The 19,290-nt window shown below is 33.3% G+C and overlaps 1 long non-coding RNA gene across 2 annotated transcripts in view; it reads left to right on the forward strand.

Annotated features, from left to right (window-relative positions):
• The first annotated feature begins 900 nt into the window (after positions 1-900).
• Positions 901-19,290, forward strand: part of LOC143943189 (uncharacterized) — a 75,183-nt gene continuing 56,793 nt past the window's right edge. Inside the window, exons 1-3 of one of the 2 annotated variants that reach the window (XR_013264890.1) lie at positions 901-1,242; positions 1,459-1,518; positions 2,393-2,442. This is a non-coding gene — a long non-coding RNA (uncharacterized LOC143943189). Of the gene's footprint in view, positions 1,243-1,458; positions 1,519-2,377; positions 2,443-19,290 lie in introns of those variants that run through there. The other variant, XR_013264889.1, reaches the window with a different exon arrangement.

Raw genomic sequence — 19,290 nt, forward strand, 5'->3', positions numbered from 1 at the left:
AGGGAAACCTTCATTGCAAGGTCTGGTCATCTTTAAATATTATGTGTTTTATAAATATTATATATGTGTGTGTGTATGAAGAACAAAAAACAACAATATATATATATATATATATATATATATATATATATATATATATATATATATATATATATAGTTTATAGTCTGAATTCGTTAGTGTTTAATAGTGATTTTTTATATTTATACATCGTATTTTCTAATTATTATTCATATGTGATATATATATATATATATATATATATATATATATATATATATATATATATATATATATATATATATGTGTGTGTGTGTTTAAATAATAGTAGTAATAATAATAATAATAGCAATATATATATATATATATATATATATATATATATATATATATATATATATATATATATATATATATATATATATATATATATATGTGTGTGTGTGTGTGTGTGTGTAAAGAACACAAAAGCTTCAATACATTACTATTATTTACACACCCACACACATGTATTATATATACATATGTATGTAAATATAATACATGTGTGTGGGTGTGTAAATAATAGTAATAATATGTTTATATATATATATATATATATATATATATATATATATATATATATATATACGTGTGTATGTGTTTGTATAAAATATGGGTTTGCTTAAAAAAAGTTATTGCACGCAATTTACCTATTTAAGTCTATATTGATATGTGTTTATTATAATGGTGATTTATATAGTTATACATCTTATTTTTTTCTATTTTTTATTCATAAGTGATATATATATATATATATATATATATATATATATATAGATAGATAGATAGATAGATAGATAGATAGATAGATAGATAGATAGATAGATAGATAGATAATATGATATGATATATATTTTATTTTTTTGTCCATGTTGAAGCTGTGCTGTAAGGTTCCCCCAAGTCTCAGGATGCGGTATTATGGTGTTATTATGATGTCCATCCATGAAATAGGAGTCGTTGAATTGGCCCCAGGAGAAGGTTGGGGCCCAGCCTTGCAGTCGCCTCTGGAAGTGGCTACAGAAAGGTGAAGGTGAAGGACAATGAGGTTCAGGACTGCTGGCTGACTTGCTGGGATTGTCAGACTTGCCCTAGAGGGCGGAGCCCCTGAGCATACCTCCAGCAAGAAACCTTCCCTCTACTGCTCTACAACCCTCAAACAGATGGGACTTTCACCAGCTTCACGGACAGGCAATGCCATGCAGGTAAAAAAATAAAATAAAAAATGTTCTCAATCGGCTGTATGTGGATGCATGTGACACTCACCTGCCCATTATAAGTCCATGTACCAAGTGACAGACCACTGACTCTGACCACATCTTCTGAGGACCAGGCTAGAGCCAGGCCACTTTCTGGGAGTTTGGTGGATAAAAGGTGTAATATGGAGATTCTCATTGCACTCTTTGCCTTCTCTGTTTTAGACTTTCCTCTGGAGTTTTCCGATGGCCACTTTGAAGAGGGCGAACCTCCGCTATGAGCCAGTAAGTTCCAGCTGTGTCACCGCACAATGCCCAGCTCATCCACTTAATGCCACCAAGAGCTTATTAAATGCAAATCGTGTGCCCACGAGACAACAATAGTGAATGGCGCCACTTTTTTTTTGTGATCGGGCATTTTATTTTTCCTGAATAAATGTCACTGGTTTGAAATGTTATGGGTCCTGCTAAGTGTCTTTTACAGCAGGCAGGCCACGGTCACTGGACCCAGCTACACTATAATTTTACACTTTCTGACTTATCTCCTCTTTGTCTGGCTAACTACTGTATGCAAGTGACCTTTCAGAAATGGAGGCAGTAAGCTTAGTGCTAGACACCTTGTACATGACTGATAGATGATGTCGTGTGCTTGTGTGTGTTTAATGTGTGTTTATTACACCCTACAACGTACTCATTCAAACCACAATTATATGCTTGCCATATTATATAGAGCTTGTCATGGAGGACAGTCCAAGCATTTTCCTTTTAAAAACTCTATAATGCCTTTTATGTTTTTTAATATTTCATTCTTTGTGATCTTTTTTTATTTTTTTTGAGACTACTATTATTAATATGCATTTTTTTTAAATCTATGGTGAAAAAAAAGAGAAAAAATGAATATAGGTTTGTATGTAATAATAGAATTACTGAAATGATAACCTGCTTTGATGCTTATCTTGATCAGTAACGCTTTGTAATAATAGTATTGTTTCTTTAATGTTAATTTATATTTGCCATTTGCTCATAACATAACGCTGTCTGAACCCGGCTGCGGGGCCATGATGTAGTTTATACAGCTAAAATGTGTGTAATATTTATTTGATTGTCCATATAGAGTTTAATGTTTTCTTTTTCTTTTTGTGCTTTCTTGGGACCTGAGTTTGGCTGAAGCAGTGTACGGATCTGCCGGAAGAGGGCGCCCTATGCCAGGTAAACATGACAAAAGCACTCTGTTCTGAGCAGTTCATCCCTAGGTTGGTGGAAGGGAAATAGACTATTTATAAGAGTTTTGCATGTTGCCCGTGCTGAATGTTGACAAGATATCCGTTTCAGCACTTACATACAACTGTGATGATGACCCATTTCACTGCTGACAGTTTAAACTTACCTTCTTTGCCCAACACTTAATTGCAGCTCCTAAATGCACTACTCTTTTTTTTTTTTACTTTCTCATTTTTAATGCTTCAATAATATTTTAAGCTTTACACAATGATATATATTTTTTTAATTATTGTCAGCCATGCATCTGTGACTTTTAAGTCTCATTAGTCTGAGCTGAAATAAACTGTCACTTAAAAAAAAAAATAACATTTTTTTTATAACTTAAAAAATAAATAAAAATAACTGTCACTTAAAAAATAACTCACTTAAAAAATAACTCACTTAAAAAATAACTGTTTTTTTATTTAAATAATATCCAGGTGCTTTAACTTTGTGAATTGAGTCTATCATTCCAGTATTTACAGTTTTATGATATTTTATTCTTTCCCATTCAAGTTTATTTATTATCATCATTGAAAAATTATTACAGTATAATCATCATGGAAATAATCCTTACAATATAATTCACAGTAAATTCAAAATATGTTATATGATATTTTATTCTTATGCGACTGAAAGTATTTTACTTGCTTTTGTTTGTTTGTGTAATTGAGTGTATATTATTATTGCACTATTAAATTTTATATAGCTGCTTTCCTTTTTTTTTTTTTTAACATGAAAACATCATTGCTAAAAATTGTATATAGTGAAGGTCACAGAATAGGAAATGTAAGATTTTCTGTTATAATATGTAAGAGGGTTGGGTGGGGGCCAATGTAGTTGTATTGTGTATTTGGTTTGTGTTGTACTTTATGTGTATTGTGTTATTCTGAGATACTCTAATGAGCACAATAATGTAGAAATAAGAGTAATTTGTAAAACAGTTGTTGGCCCTGGCTTTGTCATGTCCATTTCTTATATTACAATTTGTGGAATGAGGAACAAGGCATAGCATTACTCCCCGGGGCTGTGCACGGATGGACAATAGGAGGAATCCACTGATGGGACAACCTAGTTATCGCACACACCATCGTAAATCTTGTGATATGATCACACCTTCAAACAGCAGTATCTAGATACTATTACACTTCCCAGTGAAATTGCTGCTAAATACGATCATAGTTTTTGTCCTTTGTCCCAGGCTCCAATTGTCTTCTTCAGGCTCATAGCAATAGATAAAAAATGTCATTTTAATGAGCCTATATTTTATTCTAACCCCATACACGCTCAATATTCCTCTGTCTGCTCCGGTCCTTCTTGTCCGCTTCAGGATCATTATTTGTAATTAAATCTGCAAAGTTCTGATTACAATTTCAAGCCTTAAATCGACTGATTGTCATCAATAAAACGAGTGTTTGCAGTCCCCATCGATCTGTGTATTTCAAGTGGCAGGCTTTTCAGATCTGCGTCTATATGTGTCTGTTATGTATTATGCAAACCAGGGACTGGTGACAGGACTGGTTCCCCACCACCAGGACTGGGGATTATGACAGTCCAATGAGTCCATTTCATCACTCAGACATGGCTGCTTCTTGGGTTATCAAATATGTGTGAGAAACCCCTACTTCAAACTACACACACATACACTCACTGTATGTATAGATATGTGTGTGTGTGTATATATATATATATATATATATATATATATTGATATATCAAGCACACACAGACATTATATAAAACTATATTTCTGTCTGTATATTATGTATATATATTCATATTCTACAAATACACACACACATACACATATGTATATTTATATATATACATCAAACATACACACGGATTATATAAAACTATATATTGTGTGTATATCTATATTTGTATTCCACAAATACACACACACCTACTATATATATATATATATATATATATATATATATATATATATATATATAGTATATTGATATATCAAACACACACACATTGTATAAAACTTTATCTCTGTCTGTATATTGTGTATATATACTCATATATTTGTATTCCACAAATACACACACACATACTATATATATATATATATATATATATATATATATATATATATATATATATATATATATATATATATATATATAGAATATTGATATATGAAACACACACTCACACACATTATATAAAACTTTATCTCTGTCTGTATATTGTGTATATATACTCATATTCCACAAATACACACACACACATATATTTATATTTATTATGTATCTATAGATATATATATAGATATGTTTATATATGTGTTGTGTGTCTATAATATATAATATAATCCTGTATAATAATAATATCAAAACGTAGACACACACATACACAAGTGTTTGCTTATATATCAATATGTATTGTGTTGTGTGTATGTCTATATATTTAAATTACACATACACACACAGGCAACAATTAAAAATATACATTTGTGTTGATGTGTAGTGCTTGTGTGTAGTTTGATGTGCTTTATGTATGTGTGATATTTGGGAGATTTGTGTGTAGTGTATGTTTGTGTTTGTGTGTCTATGTACACACATAACCAAAACATCAAAACAAGATGACACGTAATTTAATTTGGTTGTTGTGTTGTATGGAAACTTAATTACTGCGTTCCCTTAGTACGTTTATAGTTTAGTAATAGTATAATAATACAGAAGTTTAGTAATACATCAACTATGTAACTTATGATTCAGATCCTATGACTAATGATACATAAATAAGCCCTAGCTAAGCGCACGATGTAATATGTGTGTGATTGTGGTATCAAAGTATAATATATATTTATAGATAGATATTTGTGGAATTATATATATATATATATATATATATATATATATATATATATATATATATATATATATATATATATATATATATATGTATATATTTACGAATACAGTCATATAACGTATGTGTTTGTAGATCAATATATAGACACACAAAAACTATATATATATATATATATATATATATATATATATATATATATATATATATATATATATATATATATCCATAGCATACTAATGAAGAAAATATTATGTATCTCTGCTTAGAGGACAAGCGAAATTTTGGCCTGCATTGGTTTATGTTCCTTCTGTTGGTGCTGTTATTATTATTATTACTATTATATATATATATATATACGCTTTATACGCTTTATTCAGTTTTTTGTGCTTTGTTCTGGGTTGATATATAATTAATATGGTATAGATTTTCAGTTATACACAATCTGTATTCTTTGGCAGTACAGGTCCTGTATCACATTTGTATAGAGTCACATTTTAGGCTTGTGTTGCTTGCTTTGTTGTAATGGGGATAACATTCTCAGACATGATATATATTGTTTATTTCCTATATAATTCCTGTTGCAGTCATAATCTCTGGGGAAAGCCTCCTTCTCCGGAGCCCATGGGTGTTGTGCTTCCATTCTCCATGGAGGACAAAAATAAGAACAAAAAAAGTAAAAGATGTTCTTTTATGAAGTATATTCCCAGTGATTATTGCCTTACAGTAATTAGAGCCCTGGGGTTTGTGGATGTTCTTTTAACAAATATATATATATATATATATATATAATCTTTTTTTCTTTACTTTTTTTTCCCCAATAAATTTCTACACGTTTGTTTTTTATGTAAGCTGTGGTTGGCGATTCTGTTTTGTATTGTTTTGTATTGAAGTCAATAAAAAAAAAGAAAAGAACTTGCTATTAAAGTTTAGTTGCCACCATATTTGTATTTTCTGCTCAGACACAAGGCTGTGACATGACTGGTATATTGTGGTGTCAGGATTTTCTGTATTAGAAATGGAGGTTTGTTTTGCGCAATATCTGCGCCATTATGAAAACTGCGCCTCTTTGTAAAACGTTCCCTTCCAGGGACAAAATAGCGTTTTGTATGTGCCGCTCTATAGAATGAGCGAGTGAGCCATTGATTGCCATCGTTACCTGGCCCTTCCATAGGCTTTATTTGGTTTGGTTTATTGCAGATTGAAATTTATGTGATTTTATGACATTATTGATTTTGTGGTTCAGAATCTTGCCAAATATTAGTGGGATGAGATTGCAGGTTGTCAGCGGTGAGTGCTGGAAGGGGAGCCGGGCTGTCAGGCAGCAACTTCATTGATTTATGAAAAGTAAGTTCACTCTTTATACCGGGGATCCCGACAAGAGCTGAGATATCCAGAGGGGAATATGCTACCCACAGGAAAACCCGTTAGTAAATAGTTCCTAAACTCTCACCATATCGCATTATCTGTATAGACCCTGTCCGCATAATTCTCATCTCCCCGTACAAGTACACAGGGGCAATTTATAGAAAGTTGTCTCTGGAAGCCGGGAACTCCTTATCGATGCAGTTTTCATTTCAGCATTGACTCTATCATCTATCTATCTATTATCTATCCATCTATTATCGATCAACTATCTATCTATCTATCTCCACTGTGCTGCTTTTTTTTTTATCAAGGACATTTGGAAAATTTAGATACTATTTTATCCCATAATTTGCCTATTATCTGTCTTCTCTGACTATCTATCTATCTATCTATCTATCTATCTATCTATCTATCTATCTATCTATCTATCTATCTATCTATCTATATATCTATCTACTTTTTTCTTTATTTTTTTGCAATTCAGCCCACACATATAGAAAATGTACTATTTTGTACCATCCGTCTATATATCTCTATGTATCGTTTTGCACATAAAAAATAAAATAAATCTGATACTATTTTATATTTCCTTCTTTCCTTAAATGTTAATTCTATTTTATAGCAGCCCCCCCCCCCCCCAAATGATCTATCTATCTATCTATCTATCTATCTATCTATCTATCTATCTATCTATCTATCTATCTATCTATCTATCTATCCTTATGTATCTATATCTATCTCTCTCTATTAACGTCTATCCACCTTTTGCAGTTCAGCCCACACATATAGAAAATGCACCATTTTGTATCATCCTTAGGCTGGCCATACATTATACAATTTTCTTGTACAACCTTCCTTTACATTTACTAAAACCATATAATATGAGGTCAAACCGAAATACTTTCAATTTGTATGCAATCAGGCAGGGCCCTTGCACTATATAGTTGAAGGTAAATCTAAAAGAAGTTTAACAAGAAAATAGTTTAATGTATGGCCAGCTTTAGTCTATCTATCTATCTATCTATCTATCTATCTATCTATCTATCTATCTATCTATCTATCTATCTATCTATCTATCTATCTATCTATTGTTCTGTATATTTAGTCTGCACATAAAGGAAACCCTGATACTATTTTATATTTCCTTCCTTCCTAAAATATTCGTTTATAGCCCCCCCAATTCTATCTATCTATCTATCTATCTATCTATCTATCTATCTATCTATCTATCTATCTATCTATATGCATATGTATTTCTTTCTATCTATCCATCTATCTACCTATCTATCTCTATGCATCTATATTTCTATCTATCTATCTGTCTATGTATCTATCTATCTCTATGCATCTATCTATCTATCTATCTATCTATCTATCTATCTATCTATCTATCTATCTATCTATCTATCTATCTATCTATCTATCTATCTATCTATCTATCTATCTGCACTGTGTCTTTTCCTGCACATAAGGGAATGCAGAGCCTGTTTTCTCTGATCACTGATAATACAAAGTCTAAAAAAAGGACGAGCAAAGTGTGTTTTTATTTAGGGGAATAATTAGGATAGGACTCATCCAGTGCAGGATTTAATAGCTGTGCCTCTGACACATGTGTGGAAAGCTAGGATGGGGTTTTGTTGGATTCTTTGGCTACTCTGTAAGACAATAAGATAGAGAAGGGTCTCAGGGAAAACTCACGTTATTGTAATATGTTTGCCTTGCTACATTTATAAAAACGGCTAAAGGAAGATATAATATAAATGGAATCCTTTATTGTCACGTTGTAATTAGGGGCACTTTATTTTCTCATTCTATTTCTGTGCCCTAGGTGAGATAAGTCTGCCATCACCATGGCATGGGCAATACTGAGACCTCCATACATCCACTTCTGTCCACACACTATAATATTATAGAGTTCAATTTTGTTATACATTTCTTTATTGAGAAAAAAAAAATATTATGCCTTATGTATTTGTTAAATGCTTTACCAATACTGGAAATTATGGATAAACATTTTGCTCCACCAACCAAGACCCCATAGACTATCATCATTCGTACTAGGAATTAATGCTAAATTTATTCCAGGAAAAGGTAACTTTTTGTTTTAGTCATTCTTATTCATCAGGTCCTCAGACCCCAAATGTCAAGCAGAGGAATTAAGTAGCTTGTCATCCAAAGTAAAGGCTCTATTGTGAAGCTCCACTGCATGATGTCATCTATGTGCTGACACAGTGTGGATACCATTTTATCAGTCTATGAGTCTAAAAGCAAAGGATTCATACAGATGGGAAGAGTAGAATTTGCAGTGGGAGAGTAATTGTGTATCCCTTGTTGTAACCCCCACCCTTCTAATAAGTGAGCCTCTAAAGAACTGCATCTTTTACTTCCAACCTACATATACAAATAGGCCTGTCATAGGTAGACAGACATATGTATACATATACATAGATAGATAGAAATAGAAATATATAAATCTATCTCTCCATTGAAATTTTTTCAGGTCAGTGATAATAATGTTCCCCTAAGGGTTAATATCCTCATATCAGCACAAACAATTTTTTTTTACATTTTAGCTATTTTTGTAAAAAAAAAAAAAAAAAAGTGTCCAGCATTTATTTTGGTTGGTAAAAAACCAACAGCCTGTCTGCATACCAAATAAATATTTTTTACACTGAATCAGGGAGCAAGTGTTCACCTCAAGGAGCCAAATGGCCAAATAAATGTTCCCTGTGATCTTGGTAAACATCAACACCCAATAAAAAAATTAATCTGTTTGGGTGTCTAAATATAAAAGGAATTGAACAGAAATTAAGTATTTTGTAAATAATTCCGAAATACTGCATCTTGGTCTCTTTTTTTTCTTTTCTCTTTTTTTTTTGTTCTCTTTTTTTTCTCTTTAGAAATATACTTTTACAATTTTTTGCTCTTCTTAACAAAGGGTGTTTTCATTTTATGAGCAGTAGTTTTGTAAGTTCCGTGATAACATTATTATAAATATGAAAATATGGTCAAGGTTATACTTTTAGTCCCATCAATAAATACAGGCATACCCCAATTTTAAGTACACAGTAGGGTTTATTTACTAAAGCTGCAAAATCAGGATCACTTCTGCATAGAAACCAATGAGCTTCTAACCCCAGCTTGTTCAATTAAGCTTTGGTAATAAAACCTGGAAGCTGATTGGTTTCTATGCAGCAGTGAGCTTGAGTTTGCACTTTCCAGCTTTAGTAAATAAACCCCATTGTGTACTTAAAAGTGAGATATGCCTGTATGTACAATATCAAATTCTGGCAATAAAAAAGAAGCAGATGCATTTTAGCAGATAACATTGGGGCTAGACAGACAAATATTTTTTTTTCTTACATTGAATTTTTCACTAAGGCCTTTTTGCCTGACTATCACAGTGATCATGTGACCAAGAGCTCCCCTGATTGGCTCCTGGCCATATCCATCTGGTGACATTGTGATCACAAGTTTCAGGTGCAGACATGAAAGTAAACCATAAGAACTGGCTTGTTTTGTTGTATGTATTATTATGGAGTGCTACACCGTGACGTGTTTTTTCATGACCTACTGTGCAAAGCTTTTCTTTTTATTATTATTTTTTTTTTTTTTTTTTAGCAGAAACCAAAGTTGCTGAGTGTAAAAGTAATTTTTTTATTTTTTTTATGCACTTGCATTATGGTGTATTTTAAATAGTTTTCAGATGTGTTTATATTTTATATGTTTTACATGTTTTACTATTTATCTCAATATATGCTGTGCTGGAAACTGCACCAATTTTGCCCCCTAACACAATACACATAAAACACATAGATGTGAATGTGACCCAATTGTGTGGATAACAGGGAGTAAATTAGGACACTTTATATTGTCTGCATAAATGGAATAAAGTTAGAGAACATTTTGTGTAGGATTTATAAAAGGGGTCACTGGCCCAATAAACTTATGTTCTCCTCAAGAATCACATAATTTAAAAAAAATCTATATATTTATTTATTTTTGTACTTATACCTTTTTAGAATTCGTAAGCATACACATACTTAAAAATAAATAAATAAATAAATATATATATATATATATATATATATATATATTTTTTTTTACCCTTGTAGAATTTTTGGAGCACACGCAATTCATTTTGTTGGCACTTACACTTGCCTCTCTGCAGTATAATTGTCCAGTTTCATATGATCAACTGATTGAAATTTCAATGGAATCCCATTGAAAGGGCAAAAATCACAGTCAGAAAGCATTTCTGGTTTATCTCCATATTTGGGGCGGGGGGGGAGTGAATTGTGGGTGACAAATTTTTCGAAAGCTCAAAAAACAAGAATATGTTGTATGGCCAACATGTGATTGTCCATCAAGCATCTCCATCAAGTATTTTTAGAAAAAGACCATTCACAATAGAATTTCCTGTAAACACTATTGTTCTCACCAGTTCACACCAACATTGGGGTTGTCTGCACATCAAATAAACAGGCACAACTGGGTGATAGGAGTGTGCATGTTTATTTGCATACCTGGGAAAACATAGCATAGTAGGTAGGTCATGTCTGCCATTTGGCATCTCCTGTCTATGACTAACTCAAGGGCAAGATGTATCAAAGGAGTAACTTAGCCTTTGTTTATCCTAAATTCATAATTCTTCTGTACTTATATTTACCTATTACAGGAATGTATACAGCACTGCCAAATTTTGACAGCACTTTACATGTATATTGTACACTCATTTCAGTCCCTGCCCATAAGGAGCTTACAATCTAAGGTCCCTAACTCACATTCATACACATACTAGGGCCAATGTAGACAGGAGCCAATTAATCTACCAGGATGTGTTTGGAGTTTGGGAGTAAAGCAGAGAAAACCCAGGCAGGCACAGGGAGAACATGCCAAATCCAGGCAGGTAGTGCTGTGGTTGGGATTCAAAGCTGCAACCCCAGTGCTGCCAGGCAGAAGTGATAACCACTTAGGCACTGTGCTGCCCCCATTAACTGATTTGTGTTTAGGCTTATTCTAAAACAAAAATGTAGCAACCAGACCAAAATGATCAACACATAGCAATTCATAAATAAAAGAAGGAAAGCAAATTACATTTCTTCAAGATCATATTTAAAGAAAACTTGTGCTGGGAGAAATAGCTGCTGACCTCCTTCTGAAAATGCTAGTTTCCTGGTTTTCTCTGGCTTTATTACGATCTGAGGTTGTAATCTCATCCTTTATTACAGCCAGAGCAGAAACATTCATGCAGCTGGTAAATCCAGATTTGTAAATTTTTGTGTGGGTCAAAAGTATTAAAGCCTTTGAACAGATATAATAGCCACATAACTAGCAGGTTTATATTAGAGCTTAGTAATTGACAGCCTACACTTATTCTCAGTAGAGGTTCCCTTTAAACTCTGCTGGCCACTGAGTAATTACAATTTCCATTGGGGATTATTGAGATTAAGTTCCATACATTTTTTGGGGATGATGTGGTATCAGTGCTATGAAATATTCTTATTTTAAATCTAACATCATCCATTTAATCAATAGCAGGACTAAAACAAAGTGCAAAGTGCAAAACACTGACTTTTTTGTAATTAGTAAAAAAAAACACTTAATAGAAAAAAAAAAAACTTAGCCAAATTTTAAATAAATGCTAATATTGTACCCATTTTTAAAGGTCCTACATCAACTCTGTGCTGGCTGCTGGTTGCTATTTAATGTAACAAATACATTGTATATCAGGAACCATAGGATGGGGGCTCCAACTGCTCTCACGCTTAGGCCTATGCAAATACTGACCTTTAAAATATAATAATATAAGTTTTTTGGTGTGCTAGCAAGGTATAGGTAGGTTTGGACACTTAATATGCTTGCTATACAATATACTGTATGTGTTATGTTTATTATTTTGCAAAAAGATCAGAATTCCTTTAAATTAATACCAGTGTAGAAATTTTATAGAATTGTGAGAAAGGTGTATTTTCCCGACTATTATTATTTTCCCTGCCTAGTTTCACTTTTGTTAGAAACACCATTATGGGGGCTGATTTACTAAAACTGGAGAGTACGAAATCTGGAGCAGCTGTACATTGTAGCCAATCAGCTTTTAACTCCAGCTTGGTCAATTAAGCTTTGACAATAAAAACTGGAAGCTGATTGGTTACTATGCAGAGCTGATTTGCGCTCTCCAGTTTTAGTAAATCAACTCCTATATAATCCAAAGCTTTCCACAAAGAAATTCCTGCCCATAGCAATTTCCTATTAGTTTTATTGCACATTAAGTTTTTATTTTTATTTTTTTCCCCCAACTTTTTTGCTTTTCTTTTGAAATCTCTATGACACTTTGTTGATTCAAATATCCAGTGTAATTATTAATAACCATCTGAATTGATTCCTACCTCTTCTAAGTTTCTTGTTCTATGTTTTCATAATACATTTGTCTTCAAATTGCTAGTATATTCTGTAGCAGCCTTAGAGTTAAGCATCTTATTTTATTCTTTATTATTATACAAAAAAATCTGTATATTCCAGGAGATATTTATATGTACTTGATGCTGAAGATACGCATCATAAGGAGGTGTAATGTGAATAAATGACCTTGAACAATCTATGAGTTACGTTGCAGGGCTTAGGCATCAGTATGTTTTGCATGAGCACTTAGTTGGCACCAACAATATTGTCTTAGAGCATATTACTGGATAAGAGATTCTAATCTGAACTAGTCCCCCCCTTCAAGAACAATTGTCTGGGGTGTTTGCTGAGGCAGCAAGGTGGACATAAACAACCAGAGCTTCCTCTTGTTTTAGCATCAGTAACAATATTTTTATATATGATGGACTATTTATTGTTAAAAGCCTCAAATTCACACTGGATTTCTCTAGGAAAGAATGCAAATTCAGTTGTAAGCCTATTATTAATATGGTTGTGCTTTGTTGTGCAACCCCAAGGGACGTGCCTCAGTTTTAAGCAACCAAGAAAAGATGTACAGGCATACCCCACTTTTAAGGGTTTATTTACTAAAGCTGGAAAGTGCAAAATCAGGCTCACTTCTGCATAGAAACCAATGAGCTTCTAAGCCCAGCTTGTTCCGTTAAGCTTTGGTAATACAACCTGGAAGCTCATTTGTTTCTATGCAGAAGTGAGCCTGATTTTTCACTTTCCAGCTTTAGTAAATAAACCCCATTGTGTACATAAAAGTAAGATATGCCTGTACTAGTGCCAGATACCTGTGAACAGCCAGATAAGAACAGCAGTTCCCAGTATGCCAGAAAAGATGACTAGTATATATTGTGTACTATTCTACACCATTAAAGGTACTAATTTATTTCCTCCCTTTTTCATTACATTAGTCAGGAGCCAGAACAAAATAATTGTAAGTAGTTTACATTATTCCAATGGTCAGTGGAGTCTCCAGTGAAGTGCAAAAGGGCCATGAGCTGCCTTGATATAAGGGGTTTGAGTATCTTAAAGAGTAGCTATAGAATTCGCAATGTGTTTTTTTATTTTTTATTATATAAATTTTAGGGAGATAATAATGACTTAGGTTGCTTACCATCTTACAGGGGTTGATTTACTAAAACTGGAGAGGGCATAATCTGGTGCAGCTCTGCATAGAAACCAATCAGCTTCCAGTTTTCTTTTGTTAAAGCTTATTTAAACAAGCTGAAGTTAGAAGCTTATTGGCTACCATGCACAGCTGCACCAGATTTTGCACTCTCCAGTTTTAGTAAATCAACCCCACAGATAGCAAAGGCTATAAACAATACCAACTATTGAAAAGGGCTAATTTACTAGCAATTCAATAGACCAGCAAATACCTGCTAGCTTTAAAATGTCCACCAACCAATATATAACATGATCATGTGACTGAACAAAAATTAGATCAACTGCCATGGTAATCTTTAAAAAATTACAAATTTCATAAGACTTTTCAAAATTTGTAATGCTCGTGTTTTATCGTGCACAGACATGAATGAACTATTAAATATCTCCTCTCTGTACTGACTCTCACATTTGAAACTGGTTTGAATTCCAATCTGTCACAATTCAGTCACTTATGTTCTTATTATAATGGAAAAAATGATGCCAAGATTTGTAGCACAACATGATTATTATACTGTCATATAGTCAAGGCTAATTTAAAGGGAACCTGTCATGAAATAGATGCTCACTTCTGATGAGGTTAGTTGCCATGCTATCTACCTATTCCTGCGATTGTCCTGCATGGTGACCGGAAACCAGCATGCATTCAGGAATATCAGATCCTATGTGATTAATTTTAGCTAGCCAATTGCTAAATAGTGAGGATCAGAATGTCAGCAAGGCAACTAATGCTTTCATTAAGGATGAATGGCGGTATGCATATTTTTCTCAAGACAGGTTCCCTTTAAAGGCAACATGTCTCCAAAAACAATGTTTGGATGTGTTGCACTCCACATGCCTGCCTTTGCTTCAAAGATGCAATCATGTTAAGAAACAGACTAGTAAAAGGGCTTTCTATCCTACTCCCTGTCAATAGAAACAGCTCACACTCCCATTGTTTTGTCATTATATCAGTAATGCACATTCTATCAAAAAACTTAATTTTTTAAATTTTGGATAGATTATTGAAGGATTAAAATCTCTATTATATTTAATTTCTGCTTGGGCCTCTATTGGGAAAATGTATTCCCATTGTACCGGTGACCATTTTCAATGAGTCTGGAAGTGAGGAAACCCCCGACACACAGGCAGCCCAAAAAAAGGACATCAGTTCTAATTCGCCCCTAATTTTTTTTTAATTCTTCTTTATTAAAGTAAAAAATAATCTGTGCAGTAATGGATTATAATAAAGGCACATTGGGCGGTGGCCCTAAATTCCAGAGATGCTATAAAACTTTTGCACATCGGCACTGTTCATCGGTTTAAGATAATTTATTGATCATGCAAAACATCTACACCTTCTTTGTACCAGGAAGAATAATTATCATTATCTGACATCATGTCAGAGACAAGATACAAACACCTGCATAAAACCATCCTTATTCATGGTTCCATGAAATTGGCAGAGAGGCCCAAGAATTCAATTATTCTACTGCTAAGTATGTGTCTGCAATGGAAAGAGCTCCTGTTTCCATAACTGCTGTTACTAGAAAAAGAAAGCCCCACCAAAACGGACATCAAATGCAATAAAAACCCTTCCCTAGTCTACCTAAAACATAAAAATAGGTTTGAAGTTTAACCGATTAAACTATTTTACCCAAAATAATACTAAAAAAAAAATAGGTAGGAATGTGCCAACCCCCTGCTGCATAGCATAAATCTTAAAGTGACTTTTAAAACTGTATAAATCCTGTGCCTTGGATCTTACTTCTATTTACTAATGTTGGGAGCTGTTAGCACAACAACATGTTGCAAATGCAATTGCTATGCACTAAAAAAAAAAAAAAAAAAAAAAATATATATATATATATATATATATATATATATATATATATATATATATATGGCACGCTACTCCCTAAAAATCAAACTTGGGAAAAACTGTGCAAAAGTTTGTGTGTAAAATCCACTTATAATACCTAAACCTAAATAAATATAAACCATTAATCAGCCAGCGCTCATTATTGCAAAACCTATGCAAATCATAAACAAGTGCTTTAAAGTGCAAAAATTTCTCCTTCAACTGTGTATAAGTTCTTATTCTCATATATAGTGCTCTTGTTCCCAAACTATCCTCCAAATCTTTTACACCGTGCAGTATTAAATCCACCTCTTCCAATATGGTAACAACGTGCTCATGTGCATGCAGTTATACTATGCACTCACCAGATGTTTATGATCCTCTTAGATTCATAAGTGGGTCTCTACAGGCCTCAATACAACTCTCCTTCCAATCAGCCTTCCAGCCCTCCAACCAGACAGTCCCTCTCGGCTCAAATCTTGTAACATTTCTGAGTTACCATCTGCTCTTTTGTTGCAATGTCACAGAAATAGAAGACATCTTGATGAGCATGTTTGATTTTTGAGGGGTTGAACAGCACTTGGCTTATTGCCTTTTTTGTTTCAATCTTAAAGGAAAGATGTGGCAATTATATGTATAGTAAAATATACATATATTTAGCAAAAAGCAGGATGTGGGCTTTAAAACAAGCTCCTGTTGACCTCTGTAGCTGCAGGCACTGTAGAACAATACATCTCCAAAGTTCACAGCAGAAGCACTGAGGTCATCCAAGTTGCTCCCTCAGTAGCTCAGCTCACCTTGAGGTGTAGCAGAGCTCCTGCTCTGGAATTACAATACAGATTAGTATTGAGCAGGCTACTAAATTATTGCTGGGAGATGATAATAGGGTGATCTCAACTGTTTGTTGACCCCATGATAGCTTGAAGGTCTTCAGTGCTTCTGTTGTGAAATTTAAATATGAATTTCTCCACAGTGCCCCAGCAGTGACAAAGGCCAGTAAGGATTGTTTTAATGCTCAACTCCAAGAAAAGTAATAATGCTCTCTTGCAGTCAGGTTGCCTCTGTACTGCAAGGAATAAACACTTGTTTACATCTAGGGAAATGTCCTACATACATCGCCTGGCCACAAGCTCGCTTTAAGTAAAACAGTCTGTTCACAATGTAAATTAAACAACTATTCATATAAATTTCATAATTTCCCAACTAGGATTTGTAAATGATCACATAATTTGTGTTTGTTGCTGTGTTTTTCCAAAACAGCTGAATTAATCATGAAAGTTTTGTAGAATGACCAATTAAGAACCTTAGATAAGCCATCTGATTACCTCAACTGAAAATGTTGATGTCTCTTGCTGCGATTTACAAATTCGCATTTACAATCTTAGTTCACCAGTTTCCATAATTGCATCGTACAGTTCACCATCACCAAGATCACTTCTGTACCAGTCCCACTTCTATTTACTTATTACTTATTTGTTATGGATTTTTTAATGAGAAGTGCCTAGGAGGTAGATTTACTAAAATAATAATTTCAGTTAGTCCAGTGAACCCGTGTTTGCTTTAAAGCTGAATCATGTGCAATGACTGCGTTCCTTTTTTATTTATTTATTTATTTGTTAGCTTGACTTCATATGATTGTATGCTTGCAGTAAACTCAGAATCTCTGGGCTAGGAGAATTGTGAAAAAGATTTGTTGAGCCTTTTTATAAAAAAAAAAAAAAAAAATCTGAATAATCAATTATGGTTAACAGATACTCACACAAACACTTTTGTACTTACCTTGGTTATTGGATATGTATTTGGCTTGTCTTTCTGATATAGAATAGAGAAATAATTAAAAAAGCAAAGAATAAGAAGATATGTACAGTCATGAGCGTGGATGCTATAAGGTGGCTGCGATACAGATTTTCTGAATTGTTTTTTTTTTTAATTCTCATTGCTTTGACTAAAATGTAGTAGAATCAAATATGCAAAGTATTGAAGTGATTTACTAATGCAAAAGGAATTTAAGCTGATCTGTGAGGGGTGGGGGTGAGTTAAAAGAATAATCTTTAATAATTAAACTAAAGGAGTAGGGTAATGCAAATTTACCTCAGTTGTTTATTATAAAAAAATATTTTAAATAGCTCCATGTTTTGTCTTTATATTATTTATCATACTGTACTTTACTGAATAGTATGATTCAGAGAGGGGATAGGTAGAACTACAAGCCAATCAGGCTTTACAATATTACACAATAGACATCTGCCTTCATTTTCATCCGAATGCATTTTCGTCCAAATTTCAGGTATTTTCGTTATCGTTTTAACAAACGATAACAAACGTGCAGAATCCGAAAACCGATAGATCCGATATAAACAAATGCTTCATTTTCGTTCTCGTTGTGAAAACAGTTCAATATAGATAGGAGATTCGACATGACGCTGACAATAGCGATCTCTGTCCATCGAACCTGTGGTCGAATGTGCCTAACCTTAGCTCTATTAGTCCAAGATTATTCTAAATAGAGAGAAAAGATTTGACATAGAGAGACAAGATTCAACATTATAGAGACAATAGCAAAAAGGTGGAAAGTGCCTAACCTAACTATTAGTCCAAGCTTATTCAACATAGAGAGAAAAGCTTTGACATAAAGATTCGACGAAGCAGACGCTGCAGCGAACATTTATGGTCAAATGCTCCGCCCATAGGCTATAAAAGAATTCTAATGTTGGTTGACTAGTAATAATAGTTAATAAATATAATTATTACTAGTGTCATACAACATTAAAATTCTACTATAGCTTGTAGGTGGAACATTCGACCAGAAATGTATGATTGCTGCGTCGTACAGTTTAGCTGCTCCGTCGAATCTCCTTAGAACATTCGACAAACACCAAAAGCCTTTAATGACAGATTCGACCTTAATTATTTCGGATTTTCGGACGAATGCATTTTTTAACTAAACAAAATAAATAAAAACGAATTTCAGGAGTAACTAAATAAATTTATTTTTCGGACGAAAACGAAATCCAGAAACAAAATATTTCAGTGTGCACATGTCTATTACACAATACACAAAGATTAGGCTAAGAGAGGAGTGCAAATGTTTGTCCTTATCGGTTTGTTGCTATTCCTTCACCATCCAATCACAGGCTGAAGTGATCCTTGACCAAGCGGTATTTCTTTAA

Source organism: Lithobates pipiens, unplaced genomic scaffold, assembly GCF_037356315.1.
Source record: "Lithobates pipiens isolate NorthernLeopardFrog02 unplaced genomic scaffold, aLitPip1_a1.2 Scaffold_30, whole genome shotgun sequence".
In the NCBI taxonomy this organism is placed as follows: Eukaryota; Metazoa; Chordata; class Amphibia; order Anura; family Ranidae; genus Lithobates; species Lithobates pipiens.